This window comes from Saccostrea echinata, unplaced genomic scaffold, assembly GCF_033153115.1.
Source record: "Saccostrea echinata isolate AGI-Se365-2 ecotype Australia unplaced genomic scaffold, CSIRO_AGI_Sech_v1 ptg000009l, whole genome shotgun sequence".
NCBI lineage: Eukaryota > Metazoa > Mollusca > Bivalvia > Ostreida > Ostreidae > Saccostrea > Saccostrea echinata.
Window position 1 is genome coordinate 35,582,276 of NW_026889758.1, and position 16,309 is coordinate 35,598,584.

At 32.3% G+C, this 16,309-nt stretch overlaps 1 long non-coding RNA gene across 2 annotated transcripts in view; it reads left to right on the forward strand.

Annotated features, from left to right (window-relative positions):
- The window catches only part of LOC133182291 (uncharacterized), an 83,272-nt gene that overhangs the window by 59,016 nt on the left and 7,947 nt on the right, over positions 1-16,309 (forward strand). The window contains exons 4-5 of one of the 2 annotated variants that reach the window (XR_009720532.1): positions 2,548-2,611; positions 8,626-8,788. This is a non-coding gene — a long non-coding RNA (uncharacterized LOC133182291). Of the gene's footprint in view, positions 1-2,547; positions 2,612-8,625; positions 8,862-16,309 lie in introns of those variants that run through there. The other variant, XR_009720531.1, reaches the window with a different exon arrangement.

Below are 16,309 nucleotides of genomic sequence, written 5' to 3' on the forward strand. Positions count from 1 at the left end.
GAACAATTGATAGATAACTTTCATTGTTCTTCAAGGGTCCTATGAATGGATCAGTTATAGGACAAACATCCTCCTGGTCTTCTAATTGTAATGGCCACACAGAACATAGAACTCCAATAAATCTTTCATTTCTGGAGGTAATGGCTGCATTTATCAGATTTCACTAATTATTCAAGTATGTATGGAGTGGATGGTAACTGTCTTGTATCAGATTTATGCTAGGTATAAAAGAACAGGTTTTCTAAAGTTCTCCCACTAAATTAATTAGTGAATTACCAAGAGAACAACTTTCAGACTCCAGATTTCTAGTTTACGATGCTATTATCAGAGTGTAACAACAGCCTGCTACATGATGATAAGGAATTACAGGAATGGTCCCTGGTATACGATGATGTACACTTTATTATAACTGATATCAGAACTCTTGTTCAAATCTGTGAAAAAGAATTTTTCCTGCAAATCTAGCAACTATGCCCACACCTGAAACTGAAAATAATTTAGGGTTTAAATATGTTTTTGTCCCAATTTTGAAGTGTCGAGATAAACAACAAAACAAGTAACTAATTTCCTTGTCCATCTAATTTTCATCAATTAATTATGATACAATATGAAGAGCTTGGTTGATTGCCTGTGGACGCAGCCAAGGAATGCTTTAAATTTCAAATTATGTATTTCTTATTAAAATATGTAATTTATGTTAAAAGATCACTAAAGATAGATTCTGAAATGACAGATGTGTTTTTTATTGATAGATGTGTATGCAGGGAAGCTGATAACTGACATATTTATGGAAATGAAAAGGAAAATAAAAAACCTAAATAGCAAAATTCCACCAGTAACTGAAGCATTAGGGTCAAGATCAACATTTTTAGCAATGCAGAATAAACATGTAATAGGAATATTTGATTGGAAGAGAAATTTTTACTTTTTGTGCCATTCTTGCATATTTTTAACTGACTTTTTGGTCAACCATAATTTTTAACTCTACTGGTCAGAAACAGAACTTGTGCAGTAGTAAGGTGTCTGTCATCCATCCGTCTGTCTGTCTGTAAATAATTTTTCAAAATGCTACTCCTCCTACAGTTTTGGTCAAATTTTAATATAACTTGGAGGTACTACCATCAGCTTTGACATTGACCTTTGACCTTGAGATTGGTAATGAAATGTTTATATCTGTAGAGGATGACATTGAATGATAATAACTGAACTTTTATATAAAGGAAAATGAGATGATTTATTTACCACTTGGTACATGTACTACCATGAGAGTTTAACTGCCTTGGCATTTAAGATCACTATAGGTAAATTCAATATATTCATCTCTGAAGATTTTACATTTTATTCTTGTAAGAACAAAAGAATCTCCCTTTATAGGTACATGTATATTTTTAGATTGGAAATTATTTTCATAAGATGTTTTAGATTCTAAGTTCCACACAGACCAACTTCTTACATAGTAAATGTAATTATACAATGATTAAGTTATAAATCCCACTTTCATTTAAAACATGTAGCTCAGATCATCTTAGAAAACTCATAGAATATCCATCAGTATGTAGTTTGACATAATTTTACAAACATAACATTAACAAAAATGTACATTAACACAAATTATGCTTTTCCGTTAATCAGAAACTTCACAACCAAGATATGACATGATATTCATTTGTCTGTAATATGGAAACAGTATATACAGTTGAACTTCCATATCTCAATATCTCCAAGTCGATATCTCAAATACCATGGATGAAATGTAAAGATAACAGTTATCCTGCTCAAAAGTCCAATTAATCAATACAGATTGTGAGCAAAGTGAACATTAACCTCTGAAAACAGAGGTGGTTTAGGTGTCATGGAGGAGTGAGCATCTCCTGACAACTTGCTGTGTGCCCCTTGTCATTATCAAGTAAATGGAAAAATACATAGACAATGCAGTGTGGTAGAAAATATGTCAAAGTGAGTTTGAAGTTCCTTTCTCTTTATGTATTTTTACCTCAATGTCTCAAACTCCTGGATATCCATTTTTTTCTGGTCCCATCAAGTTCAAGATAAGGAGGTTTGACTGCATATGCATAATGTTCTTCACTAGTGATTGTTTGTGTATTTACTAAGCACAGTATGTGGTTATCATGTGACAAATCTCCTATTATCTATCCTATCACTTTAATGGTTCAAAATTGTCAGCTGTCTGAATAATGAAGGGCATAACATTACTGTAAGAGTGAAAATATAGTAATAAAGTTAATAAATGCAATGAAATTCAAATGAGCCAATCACCATAATGAATCAAAATGGACCAATCCCCTTCATGGAATTCTTGGAGCCAATAGGGAGTACACAAAAATCATGGAAGTAAGAAGGAGACAGTGTTGATTAATGAACATTTTGTCCCACACTCCATCACAAATTGACGTTTATTAGACGCAATATCAAAAATAGGACAGGTTTCTCAGCCACATTTTATTACAATTAACAAAAACAATGATTGACATAGGAAATGATGATTACTTCTTCTATGATTGTAAATCCTCTTTTTGGTATTTTCAGATGGATCAAAGTATCTTCACCAAGTGATAAGTCTGTGTAAAATACCAAATGATATAGGATAAAGGTAAGAAAAGATTGTTATGTAGGATGGGTTGATATTTGTGTTTTGAGCATAAATGGTAATGTATGTAGGAAACATGACGTCATTCCTGGAATTAATTTGGTAGTATAAACATATAGGTTTTGTCATAGAAGTATGTCATTCATTATCAAACACAAAAACAATATCAAGGACAATGATATTTCATGCATTTAAAAGCATCACTGATAGCTTCAGTGTTTTTGTTGAAATGCTAATATTTTGTTAATTTTTTTTTTAGTTTATGAGGTTGGTATGACTTAATACAGTCTATTTTTATTCTCTATAAAAGTTTCATAGGAGTTAAGGTGTGCTGGAATTGGTCATTGTGTGTGCTGTAAATTTTATTGCTCTTGCTCCAGGGGAATGACATTCTTCTCCAGTGAACTAATCTTCAAATTAGAAATGAATTAGTTTAGTAGATTGTAATTGTAATTACTAAACAAATTATTTTTTCTGTCAACATAAAATACTACTTCCTCCCAGACTTAAAGGGAACAGATACTTTCTATAAATCAGAAGTACTTGTGACACTAATAGGAGGTCCACAATGAAGGCATCATAGGCTAACTGATAGCCAAGGAGTCAATTCATTAAGGCAAAAATGTGGAAGTTTCCAAAATGATAAAGTGTAAAATAAAAAATCCTTACTTATCAGCATTAATCTGTCAGAGAGACCCCTGCCATAACAATAGGTCAGATCAACTCCCACTGTTTATTGGCTAGATTTCCACATATCCTCAAGTTTGGGTCTAATAGCTGATAATTCCACACAAACAGTTGATAAGGGGGACACTGTTCTCTCTATCTAATCTGTGCCTGGGAGAAATAATATTAAACATTGAAGAAACATATATTTGGTGACTCACATCTTGTGTCATTTACAGCAACAAACACCTCAGTACTCCAAGCTAACTTATCTCTAAAGCATACCTGAAATTAAAATTTCTCAAAAACATTTGAAATAGTTGTCTGAAGTTGTTAGCCTTTTTTTTTTTTTTGGAAAGGGGGGGGGGGTATATGTATGTAAATTTCAAATATGTTTTTAAAATCCAAACTAAATAGGGAAGATAGACTTGTATAAACTCTTTGACTTTCTTGAGTTTATGCAAGTTCAGAAGTACCGGTAAATGATATGTCTCTGTAACTTACACTTTTGAGTAGAAGAAAGATTTCTGTGCTATGTAATAAACTGTGTTATACAGCTGAACTATGGTATCTCGAACCATGGACATGTCGAAGTGACTTGGAAGTCCCAGCCACTTGCTCTTTAAGTATTTTACCCTTGATATCTTGAATCCTCAGATATCTCGGAAGTTTTTTTCTTGGTTCCATTGAGTTTGAGATAATGAGGTTTGACTTTATAAAATCAGTTTTTGCACAGGAGGACAATAATGTAATTTTGCTTTACTCAGAGATTCTAAATAGTTTTATCCATACAAATATAATTAACCTTCTTTTTTTTCTGTCATTAAAAAAGTAAATTAAATTTTTACAACACAAAAATTCTGCACTCACTTTGGCAACCTTTAAGATGTATATATATTATTGAGTTTAAACAGGTGAACAAGGTCAACAGATCACTATTGTTTTTTTATGTGCGTGTTCATAGCTTTATCTTACAGGTTCAAATAAAAAGCAGTCTGTTATAAGGATTGTGTAAAATGCTTTAAATCATCTAAATTACTTATTTCTGTGTAACTGTAAACAAGGGATTAATCCAATGTAATTTGCTCTCTGTTTATAAATCACTGATGTAAAATATTGGGGCTCTCAAGTTATTTCTTGGAGACCTTGAATGAAAGCACCTTCTTTTCATCATGGTTCATGCCAAAACATCCATGTCTTGGTGAGAGAGATTCTCTTTTTTCAATTAAACACTGGCAAATATCTTGTTGCTTATAAATGTTCAAATTATAAAACATTTATGTCTCGTATATCATAACACAACATAATTCCCTTATTGTTAGGAAGGAGCATTTATTTCCTTATCTCTGTAATTCAAGTTTGACAAGGGACCAGGCTGTCTCCTATACTGATCCAATTATGAACTTTAGCAGTCTAAGTGTGCTGTATATAGTGTCTATAGATATACTTACAGAATTGTTCACCAGCAGTTCCACTGACGTGATAAGTATATTGCGAGGATATTATGATATTTTTTTCATCAGTGTTAGACCTCTTGACTCTTATTTTGAAAAATGATAGTATTTGACCTTCAGAAAGGGGAAGGCCATAATAGTTACAGGTATAATGAAATACCAGCTATTATAGAGTAGAATATATTATGCATTTCTTTAACTATGGATAATATCAGAAATTATTGAGAATTACATGTAAAACATTGATTGTCAAACAATAGAAGGAGTTAGGGGCCAGTGTTTCATATTATCTTCTAATAACTGCCTTGCTAATTGTAGGATATTTTTTTAGTAATTTCAAATTTATGTGATGAATATCTCCCTGAAAAATTATTATCTCCATATTATTTAATTCCTAAGACAGCTAGTGATCACTTGTTTTAGGTACAGAGCAATTTCTGCTGATGACAGATTAAAAATGGTAAACATTTAGCCTTATAGGCAGAAAATGGAGAAAATTTACAACTTGAGATAAAGCAATTATTTGCATTTATACATGCCATAATTTGTGACTGAAAATAAAGGCAATAAAGGGCCAATTTCAGAGGCTAGTCTGAGTGATTGATTGTACATTAGGATTTCTATATCTTATAGCAGGGCTATGAATAAATACTTCGTGGGGGTAAAGAGTTTGTGCCATTTTGTGAAGTGGGGAGACTTGTAAAATCAGGGGAAGTTGTCCCACAGATACAATTATAGTATCTGTGTTGATTGTTTGCACTGCAGTTTAAACATGAAGTGTTTTGTCTTTGTACTTTGTCATACCTGTTTACTATTTTTACGACATCTTACATAATTTTTAAAAATCAATGATATATGGAAAGGTTCCTTTTTTGTGTGTCTATAAATATTCGCTAGCTCTTTAATGTTGTGTAGGAGTGCATACTTTAACTTTCATCTTTTAAAGATTTTTCAGTGTGATTTTTATAGATGGCCATCTCGAAATTTAAGGTGTGTTTTACAGAAAAATTTTCAAATTTTTTCAATTGTAATGCACATTGTATATCATATTTCAATATTACGCTCCTTTAAATTACAGAATAATTATGTGATTTTTCAAAAGAATTTCTCCTGAATCAATTATATTACAATACTTTAACTCTGTTTTTAGTGTCTGTATTTATTTATCTGCACCTCTCCTATTCGGAGTACACCCAATGTTATGTGTGAACAGGATCTTACACCTGTTTAGATGTTCTTATTTATTGAATTGTTTTCAGTGTGCATTGAGAAAGAAGGATTACTAAGTGCATGCATATGTACCCAAAAACAATATTTACAGAGTAATTTAAGCAGTGATTCAATTTCATCCACGGTTATACAGATTTTTCTCTGGTTTTATAAGGAGAAATTTTGCAATTGTAAGCCTTTTTAAACTGGTACACTTTTTCTTTGTACACATTTCTTTTTTTTTTTTTTTTTTAGTAGTGCATTTGTGCTGTGTACTTTTTTTGGTGTGATTGCCCTGTTGGTTTTGTGAACAGTGTAAATATAAGTTGAGGAATGTTGAACATGGTCATAATATTGATCTGAATGAGATGATGAATAGGTGTGCAGTCCCTGGCTAAGTTTGTCAAACACAATCTTCTTTGTTCAAGTGTTATAAGGGGTCTTCTGTAATATATTTTAAGAGTCTGCTGAAATAGAAGTTTGACTAATGTCCAAAACCCACAAATGGCTTTTTTCCAAGCTAAGAGTTCAAATTTACAGCAGCACAATTATCATTCTTCATGTTCTTATGAGGAACAATTGCCAGGTTCCATATAAAGCCATTTATTGGAAATTTTTATGGGGATATATACGTATTGTTCCAATATATCAAATTGAAAATACATGCATCTGAGCAACGATTAAAAAAATATAGACTTTTTTGGCAAAAGATAAAGTAGTAATAACACAAATGTTTAAAAACATCATCTGTTAAATTATTACATTGGAAGCTACTTGAGCTATCTATAGAAGAGTTGTTTGTTTGTATAGAGATGTTATGTAGGTGTTCTTTGGAACATAATAATCCCCCCTGCTATAGCTTTGATCAGCAATAATCAAATACTCTATTGTTATGTGTTTTAATATATATTCCCTATGTCAAACAAAACGATAGCACTTACAGAGTTCAAAAGGAATAGACTGATTATTTGTAAAGCATATCTTATCATTATGACTGTAAATTTGTAAAAAAGTGTGGAAGTTGCTATGTTATGTCAATTGGTGTTGGCACTTGCTCTGAACGGAAGGGTAATATGTCAATAGAAGGCTAGGAATACAGTGAAATACAGAGAGGATCCCCCTTTGATCTTCTGCCATATAGGATCAGGTGAGGTCATGGTGGAATTAATTTGTCTTGGAAGTTCTTTCTCTGATGATGACATCATGGATTCTGCAGGGTGACCTCCCCTAATCCCCACTTTGAGGCCCAGTCACCTGTTTCCCCCTTTTTATGCTGCAGTTAATGAAGATTTTGACATTAGATGATAGGGTATGTTGCATGGAATTCAGATTTTGCAACTGAATCTGCCAATGACTGCAATTTGAGGGCTATTATTGGCAGTATGATTACAGGATGGATGATTTACATTTAGTGGACCAAAAAAAGTGAAATACACTAATAATAGCAAGGTTGTTTTTAAGTCATTTTACATTTGATATTTAAATATATCAGCTGTCCTGTAATTAATAGATTTTAGAAATATTAATATATCATATGAGCTTTTGTTTAAAACCAAGCTGCTAAATAATTAATAGACTACGTAAATGAAATGTCAAAGTATGAAACAGTGAACTTACACTGCGCAACAGAGAGGACTGACATTCCAGGACTTGTTTTTCACATGGTGTTATTTGTAATATGCTGAAAGAGTAACAGACAATTGACTATCCTGTCTAGAATATTTAGAACTTTTTAATTTCGTATGACTATGATTCAGTAATTCTGTTATTCATTGAGAATAACATACTGTCATTAACCAAGGGTTTGTTTTGAGTTCTTTAACCTTACAATATCACCTGAGGATAAAAATTTTCATTTCGTAAAAATACACTCCCACCCTGATTTTGTGTCAACATCAGGTACACTTCCTTTTAATTCTGGAGCCAAATATTTTTCTTTCCATGTACAAAAGTTCCCCCTCAAAGGGAAAAATAGTGGTGTTTATGTGAGACGAAGTTTACTATGCCAAGTGTCAAAATCTCCAGTTAACAAGACAATCTCTGAATAGCTGAGCAAATATTGTTTCATATCGGTGCAACTAATATACGCAGTTCTTAAAGGATAAGGATTTGGCCCTGAACCTGCAGTTTCTGCCCTTGGTATTAGACATTTCAAATCCTAATTTAAAGGAAAATTTCTATTGTATGTTAATACCCTTGCTATGGCATGGCTGAAACAGTAGGGTTTGTTATAGCAAATTGCAGTCTGTGGTCTTCTGTGAATAGTAAGGGTTTAAAGTTATGTCTTTTTGCCTTTAGAAATGGGAAATGTACTTTGGTAATATAATTGCTGTAGAGCTATTTATTGTGATTAAATGAAGGCAATTTTAGATTTTTGGATAGTAGTGAATAGCAGATCTGTTCTCTTCAAAATAAATGCAGTTATTGACAATAACTTGAAAACATCTTAACAATGGAAGGCTAACCTTAAACCCTGATTAATGGAGCAGGGGATTGTGTGAAATTTCACAACTCTTTATAGAGAAGCTAGGAGACCCAGAGTCAACAGAAATTGATTCACTGGAATTGAATACTTTGTAGCCAAATTTACTAGTTAAATAAGTCTTTAACTTCAGAATGATTACTTTGTAAATAAGACACACAATAACTGTGCAAATTAGCATGTCTATTCTGTTTCTTTTTTTCCAGTGCCAGAAATTGGAGTCAACAGAAATGAGAATTCTACAGAGTATTTGACAAGGCACTGTTGTTAAGTGCTAGACTACAAGTTAATTAACTGTCAGAGACGACACCAGTCACTAGCATAAAGAAGGACCAGAGAGGCTTTTGTTGGAGGGAGACAGTCATTTTAGTCAGTATACTGTAAACCTGCCATGAGAGATCAATTTAAAATTCAGCAATAAAACTGTGTATTCCTTAGTAAATTCTTTTTCTTTTTTGCACTGATTGAATTGTTGATGGAGGCGTGTGTTTTTGTCAGTGTCACTAATGCTGTATCATATTGCATCATGCCTTGGACTCATTTTGTTGGTTCATCAGCAAAATGTCATACCCTCCTGGAAGAAATGTCTATCAAAACTCTGATTGTAGAAGAAAATTATAAGCTTATAAGGTTTCTCATGCCAGAAACATATCCCAAGCTCTTTCCTTATTTGGGCATTTGTAGGTTTCTGTTTTGTTTTGTTGGAAGAGGATGAAGGGAACAGGACAGACAAAATGCTTTTTTATATTTTATATTTAATGAAATTGTGGTTGGGCATTACATTACAAGGCTCCTATTTTATTGGGATTCTTTACCTTGATTTGTCTTAAGAAGGGGGTTAATTAAATTGGATCTGATTTATGTATGTTGTGAAAAAGGGTCAACATGGTTTAATCCATTTGCATTAAAACAATAATAAGGACCATTCTGAAAACTTGATATGCAGGGACTTCACTGAATGAACTATAAAACAAAAACATGTCGCAAATATTAATCTCATCTTCAGTGATTTAACTCATTTTCTTCTCTCAAAAGTAATCTTAATCATCAGAGAGATCATAAGATTTTACCAGAACTCCATGGTGATCATTTCCTAAATAACTTTTTTCCCCTGCATTGTAACTACATTTAAACAATAAAATGCTTTCTTTGGTTGTTAGTTCGGGAATTACATGTAATGTTGCAGCTGTTGCAGAAAAAAAATACATAACCCACGTAAGCGGGTTATGTGAATTTTTCTGCAATAGCTAAGGTATTCCCGTACTAACAAAAAAAGAAAGCCATTTTATTGTTTATATTTATTTCTTTAATAAAAACATTCAGAGTAAATTAAATATGTTAAATATTGTATTAAAGATGTGTATGTCATTGTATGCATAATTGATGGAACAGCCGTTCCTTAAGAAATCTATGCAGGTGGCTTGCTAAATGTTGTTTATGGACTGATTAATGGCAATGGTTTTTATAAGAAATACAGGAAATAATATTCAGTGGATGTAAATATACAAATATGATTTACAGTACTAAATTTAAAATGCAGGCTATTAACCTAAATCAACCAAATATTGGTATATTTTGTCTTTACACACATATGTATTTTGATAACTGATGGTTGTTTTTTAAGGTAATCTCATTCATTGTACTCAGATAAAACTGACTTTGGAGACAGATGTAACTCTTCATCTGAGTTTATAAGTTCATTTTCATTTGCTGTCCTTAGTCACAGAATACCCTGGTCACAAGTACTATGAGGTTTAATAAAGACTTGAGGTATCAAATCTTAATGCAATATTGAATCAAGGCTTTGAAACCCCTCCCACCTCCACATGGTTGCTTTTAAAATTCTCTCTAGTAGAAATTGCAGACTTGGTTAATTACTGTTGTTAGCGGTTTTCATTCGTTGTTATATGATTTTCAGAGAGACCATTAAAGAAGAATGCCATCATTGGTATTATCAGTGTGGAAACCCTCATATTGAGACATATTAATGTTTCAACATTCTGTCACCACAAAATGTGATGATGATCCAGGCATGAATGAAATATTCTGGATCCTTCCTTAAGATGAATGTTTCAAAAATGTGAATCCTTCCTGAAAGCAATGTCTTTTGTTTTGTGGATGGCTTATCCTCTGAGATTTTACATTTTGCACACCACAATTTGAATTCCCTATATTTAAATAGGTCATGATAATTCAGTGTCATTTAGTACCTATCCAATAATTGGCGTTTCAGGGGGGCACTCAAGGTCTTTTTAGAAAGGTTAAGGAATTAAAAATGACAAAAGAGAAAGTCGTTAAATTGATATTAACTGAAAAATGAGATAACTTGAGAGAGAAGATCACTGAAGTTCATTCAATTTTATTATTCATTCATAAGCTTGTTTATGTAGTTAAAAGTTGAGTACCGTGTAACCTTTACATAATAAAGTGTGTTGCATGTACTTTATAAAGTAATTGAATCAAGTACTTAGACCTCTGCATGTTTGATGAATTAAATCTTTATTTTGTTTGTACATAACCTATTTTGCATCTTCTCTCCATTTACTCTAGATTATAACGATTAACTACAATGAATAATTGTTTACACTGGTTGATGGCTTCCTTTTACAGTTAAAAATGTGTGTTCTCGTAATCTCTCTGAGTAAATAAAAATGGTCACCTTTTTTGGAATGAAACTGACAGAAATAGAAGATTTTTGTTTGTTTAGATGCACCGTTTATTTTACTCAGCTTTTTGCAATATAGGAGTGACTTGACAGAAAGCAGCATTTGAGATGGGTAATGTTACTTGAGCTGATCATCTCCAAATTACATTCTTCTGAGTATATCTGTCTTTGATAAGTTGTCAAAATGATGCACATTGACAGTGTTTTATTGCAAATTTACAAAAGTCCTATCCCACAAGCATTTTATGGGTCTGATGGCATCACCAATTTTTACTGAACATTTGTGCTATCTCCTGTTGTATTTGCTCTACCCACCAGTTTTATTTGGGCAAGAATGGAACTGTACCAACAAGTCTTGTAATTAGTTTAAATTATGTAAATAAAACTAGGACATTATCTATCCAGAAGTCATCATTGCTATAGAGAGCTCCGTTGGAGTGTTTGGATAGGAGATAAATTAAGTAACACCCCTAGATTTCAACTCCTTGCTGTCTTCCACCATATATGCTCCTTGTGATTCGAACAAGTGTCGTTATTTTGTTACATCTGAGAGATACTTATGTGTCAGTATCAAAGTGAATTTCACACTTTTATGTCCCTTCTTCACAACATAAAAGTTTCATCTTATCATGGAGGTGATAAAACATGCTCACATTGGCTACTGTCCTTCTCACGTAGTCTGGACCATCAGTATTGGTTGTGGTATGATATCTAAAAAATCTCAAATGTCCAGCCAGCAAGAAGGAATGCCTTTGTAATTATCTGTAAGATAATGAGAATTTGTTGAGATTCCAAGCATAGACTTGGAATCTGAACATTGGAATTTCATTGTTCCAATTGTCAAGACAAATTGGTGATGTGTTAAAGCATGTGCATTACCTTTAGATGTTTTGCTTCAAATCATTCGCAACACTTTTATGATCAGGAAATCTGGTTGTAAGACATTATTCATTACTATAAGTGTAATGTCCAGAAACATCTGTGGATATGAGGTAGCTGAATAACTGTTTGATCTAAAGATTTTTGGTCATTTTGTCCTGCTTTTGAGACAAATTCTTCCTTCTTATACTGTAGCAATCACAATTAGAGTAAATATCTGCTCAAAGAAAAGTTTATTTTCAAATTATTCAGAAGAATTAAAAAAAAATATTTTTTTGTAATTTGTCATAATAATACAGCAGTTTAAGCTGTGTGCATATGGTTCTATGGTACCAGTGGGTTTGCTGACATGAATTTCCATTTAATTAACAGGTGTTTATTTGACTGCATAACAATAGGAATCACTCATAAATAGCAATTAGATTTTTATTCTGGATGGGTAATAACCTTGTGTGCTTGGAATGTGAAAATATGCATTTTAAATCAATATTCACTATTCAAAAACTAATAAGTCTTTGAAAAGGTCTTTACTGTTTTGAAAAGTTACACCTGTTCCATTGCAAAGAAATTGCCCCCTACAATGAATTCATACAAAATTGCCAAATTATCAATTTAGTCTCATGTATTATGTCTTTGAAAACTGCACAAGGTGTTAATCAAATGGTCTGTAAGTGTTCATATTAGTGTTGTATACCATGTAGAAATTTTTTAGATATAATGAGCCAAATCAATTAAAAGAATTCCTGTTAAGTGCTCATTTTTGCACATGTCTTCTTTCAAACCTTTAATGTACTACATGGAATCTTAGTCATGATTTGTTTTGTGAATTCAAAATATTTTTGCAGTTATTTCTTTTATAAAAGTCCTTTAGTTTGCTTGATTCCAAAAAAGTCTTAATATTGTGATTAAAAAAAAACAACTGCTAACATATTTTTTTCATTAAGGTCTGTTTCAATGAACCCAAATGAAAGTGATCTATTGGTCTTAGTGCTAGCCAATCCAAACATATTATTACTATAGGCTTAACTGTTAATGAAAAAAATAATTTGTAGCCATATAGAGCACCAGTTTTACTAGACACTGATTATAAAATCAGGTTATGATTTGACTTAAAGAAGATGCAATTACCATATCGGTATCATTATCAAAGAAAGTAAGGCATGCATGTATTTGGACTTAAAATGATCAGAGTTGTGTTCACTATAAAGGATTATTAATTTATAGATTGGATAACCCATTTCATCATTTAGGTTTCTTAATCATTTAATTCTGGTTTTGGGGTTAAAAGAGTCACTCACCCCATTCTTTCAAATAACTTGTATAACTTTAGGATGGCTGATATATTTTTTTTACCAATATCTTTTGAAGTTTTGAAGCTAGTTTGTCATTTATTTTGCCCATACTTACTGAACCAGAAGTGATGAAACCATTTGCCGATCGGTCAGGTCACCTAGTCTGAATGTAATCGGCTATGTTATTGTCATATCGACCGACCGAAATTGCAGAGGTTGTGAAGGATGTATTACAGTAGTTTAGCAAAGGGGGATTATTGGTTAAGGGGAATTGAGTCATATGATTGGAAAACCTTTCAGGTGAATGACTGGAAGTCAATGGCATAAATGAAAACTGGGTGAATGTACTACCAGACTAACCACATATCTAATAGCATCTTTTGTTGGTGCTAGTGAGATCATTTTCAATGTTGTGCCCTCAGGTTTTGTTGCATGGAATAAAATTAAGGTTTAAAAACAATTGGTGGGTGGGGATTATTATTCATTGAGTTATGGAAAGTGCACAGCTTTGTTCTGGACAGATTAGTGAGCTTTTTAATCTTGTATCTTCTAGAACATTTTTTTTTTCCATTTCTTAAAGGCTGGATTAAAATAAAGAGTCATGTATCACTTATAAGATTATTTGCTCTGTTGGTTTTCTTGAAGTTTTACAAATAAGGTAGGTTTGCAACCCCTTTTTAGGTAGAAAAAGTTTTATTTTAGAAAAAAAACATGATACTTAAAGTGATTGCCTTCAGAAATTTAACACTGGTTGATAGTGATTTTGGTCTTTAATCAACAAATAAACACACGTTTACTAACTTTCTCCATCAGTATGTATTGTCCACCGATCTTAATAAAACCACAGGACATACTGGTATTATGTGCTCTGCAGAAAGCCTGTAATGTCTTGAACAAATAGTTATTCTCTTTCAAAAAATTTCTTGTGTTAGTTTTCCAGTTTAAAGAGGTTTCTTTACAGGAGAGCGGAAACTAAAGCATTAACTTTACTGCTCATGAAAAATAAATATGAATCAATGGTGAATGTATTTAGATTTAAAGTTGACATTTTCACTTAATTTTTCTTTCAATATCCTGTTTATGCCACATTAGGCAAATCAAATAAAGTTGACCAGCTAATTTTAAGCATATAGGATTTATAATGAATGGTAACAATATAATTAACACTTCTCTTTTATTTGGGAAAAACCACAATGGGGTAGTTACTGATCATCCTTTCTTAATGGGTGATTATAATTAATAAACTCAGGTGTGATTCAGTGCAGACACCGAAAAAGTAAGCAGAGGGAACAATGAATTTATCTAAACATTTACCTATAGGTTTTGTGAGGTTTGAGAAATGATATTACTATTAGTTTGGGTGATACAATGAAAATACTATGACCTTTGCTGCGACTCCAGATAATTATCTCATTATAACTTACACAGGTCTTTTAAAGAAGAATAACACAAATTTCTTGTCTGGATATTGACACTGGTTGTTATTATTTTCTTTTGCGTATTTAAAGTATAATTAGGGCGAAGCACTCTCAAACTTGATGCACCATTATAAGCAACTAAAGCATGGCTTGGCCTTGAAATCTGCACCAAGGGGGGTAATATTGACATAGACCTACGTCATAAACTCATTTGTCCATGACCATAATCCCATTTTTACGTTTAACTCATACAGAGACATAAAACATATTATCATTATTTCAGTATGCATAGGAAAAAGTATTTTGACTAGGCTCTTTCATTAAACCAGTTTTAGATTGCTTCGGAGAGGACATTAGCTTAGCTTAGTGCAGGAAAGGTCAAAGGTACTAATAACCAATCTATAAAGTACCTTGACCTTAAAGGATTATTAATTCAGAAAAACAGGAGCTATATGCATTTCTGATAAAATTATCCACTAGTTAGCTCACCTAAATCAAAGTATCAAATGAGCTCTTCTGATCAAAGATTACCATCTTTCAATTGGTTTCTGAATTTTCAACAGGTTGTAAATTTATCACATTTTTACTTTTTTGCATATAAAAACTGTATTTCTACTTTGCCAATTAATATAAACCAAACTAGAAACCAAGCACCCTTTGGAAAAGGGAATTTTAATTCTCTGCAAGTGAAGGATCATGTCCCTTTTCCATAGTGGATAATCAAGATATGTGTGATAATAAGATAGTGTCATGTGAAAAAAAAGCCTCTCAATAATGGGGCAGAAAAATTTTACTTACATTTGAACTCTGGTATCTTGAACTTCGATATCTTGAATACCATGGATATGACAAAGTGAAGTGGAAGTCCCAATCACCTTTTCTTTATGCATTTTAACCTTGATGTCTTGAAGCCTTGGGTATCTCAAAGTTTTTTCTTGATTCTTTCAAATTTGAAGTTATGACGTTTGACTGTGTATGTATTCAGATCATTGTTCCTAGGGCTAGGGTATGGCTAAAACAGGTTGTCAAAGTTTTGCATGGAGTATATTACAAAAAACTTTTAAAAATCTTTGCTTGATTTTATGTGATCACTTTTTGTATTTAAATCAAGCATAGTATGTTTCCAACCTTGTCGTAAGTCAATAAGCTGATATCCTCATATTGACATGTAGATTAGTGTTAAATTAGCATTTCTAAAATCATAAAACAAAATGCTGAAACTGATCTTTTAATATGATGGATCTATGCACTGTACATGTACATGTATACATATTCATTTGTCAGAAAGAAATTGGCGAGTGTAATGTGACCAATGACTCCTTGTGTGAATGACAAATTGGACTATGTTTGCCATAGTGTGATGACTAAGTTTGAAGTAAGCACTTTTTAGATTTCATCTTTTTCAAGCAAGCTAGGTTCTGGCAAAAATTGAAAGTGCTCAGGCAGACCAAAAAGAATTAAATCAGGATTAGACATCAATACAAAAGGACACTTATTTGGTCCGAAAAAATACCTGTATGAAATTACAATCGTAGCAGTTTATTGCACTATAAAAATGAGGACACCTGAGTCAAAGGCTTAAGTAAGCTTTTCTAATCAAAATTTGTCCATTGTTGTCATTATCATAAACTTTTCA